The 1451-nt window shown below is 38.8% G+C and overlaps 1 long non-coding RNA gene across 1 annotated transcript; it reads right to left on the bottom strand.

The window, feature by feature from the left end:
• Positions 1–360: 360 nt before the first annotated feature.
• LOC119342676 lies at positions 361–943 on the bottom strand. The gene is made up of 2 exons (XR_005165661.1): positions 805–943; positions 361–556 (listed from the first exon to the last, which is right to left on the bottom strand). It is a non-coding gene; the product is annotated as an uncharacterized LOC119342676 (long non-coding RNA).
• Between the last annotated feature and the right edge of the window lie 508 nt (positions 944–1451).

Genomic DNA, 1451 nt, shown 5'->3' with positions numbered 1-1451 from the left:
TCCTGGACAAAGGAGAAAGGATAAAAAAAACATAATAGTCTTCTTACACTGTATTTCCGGCTTAACTTTTGTCAGGTTGCACACAAATAAATTACCGACGTAATTTTACATTGTGTGAGAGAGACCAATTTCTTTCGTTTTCTCTTCCGGTGGTTTGCAACAGTGGATCGTGGGGCTGGGCACGATGGCTTTCTTACATTTGCCTCAGTTTCTTACCTTCTGCCCAGGTTTCTTACGACCGTGGGGTGTGATGGCTGGGGTGAAGAATAAGCATTCTTCAATGTACTATCTAATCTAAGATGCAGACTACTCCCAGAAAAAAACTGTAAGAATATAGAGATGAAGCACACAAGCACGCAATGGCACAAACTGGGCCCATCATGTGAGTAACTCGCAATAATACATCAGCAACAAAAATTAGAAAAATTATTTCAACTTTGTAACTGAATTGTTCTGATGATCACCCGCTGTTGTGATTTGCGACAACCAATGTCCTGCCTATGTTGGTACATCTTGCGCGAAGCACCAATTATGCACATTGCTTCCTTTTCTGGGCCTACAGGGTCAAACAAGGCATTTGTAAGTTTCATACACATTGTCCAATGCATATCACAAAATTATTATGTGTATCACAACACATATGCAAACTATATATTAAAAGAAACTAGATGGAATTCCAAAAACGGATTTCTTTGTTCCTTTACCATGAAAGATATGAAATGTATTTGGCAAATACAGTGAAAACTGAAGAACCAAATCGGTTGCAACGAAAAGTCGTTTTTTTCGAATCTTCATTTTCAGTACCTCTTGAAGTTTTCGGAACACCGATGCCTCCATATCACTGAATCCAGTTCCATCAACGTTGCTTGCCCTCGGTTCAGATGTTGGAGCTGCGAATGCTGGTGACCCAACCAATTCTTCGATGGGAGCAACCATTAATGGGACTAGGAAGACGTTGTACACAGAATGGTTCTTCAGTGCTGTTTGCTGTTAAAATATCAACAAGAACCGTTTAGGTTAGCTGCATAACTAAAATATATGATCAAATTTAAGACAAACAATACAGCTTGGTAAAGTTCCACAACATGGACAAGTAATGACATCAGTATTGAAGCATAAATAGAGCAGGCAAGCAACATGTCATCTGTGAATAATTATTGAACATAGGCATGAGGACATAGTGAAAAATCTTAAGAACTCCTAACTTCCTGCAGATTAAAGAGCAGCTCATTATCCTGTGCCAGTTCGAGATCTACCATTTTGAGTACAAATTTCTTATGGACTCTTATCTTGCTGTGGATTAAAACAAACTCATTATCCTGTGCTAGTTCAACATCTATGATTTTGAGTAGAAATTTTGTATGGACACCTATCTTTCCGTGGGTTAAAACGAAATCATTTTCCTGTGCCAGTTCAAGATATAGTTTTGTTCCCCGGGACAGTTAAGGTGG

The sequence above is a fragment of the Triticum dicoccoides genome, unplaced genomic scaffold (assembly GCF_002162155.2).
Source record: "Triticum dicoccoides isolate Atlit2015 ecotype Zavitan unplaced genomic scaffold, WEW_v2.0 scaffold10092, whole genome shotgun sequence".
Taxonomy (NCBI): domain Eukaryota; kingdom Viridiplantae; phylum Streptophyta; class Magnoliopsida; order Poales; family Poaceae; genus Triticum; species Triticum dicoccoides.
The sequence above is the reverse complement of the archived record's forward strand: the minus strand, read 5'-3'. Positions and strand labels throughout refer to the sequence as shown.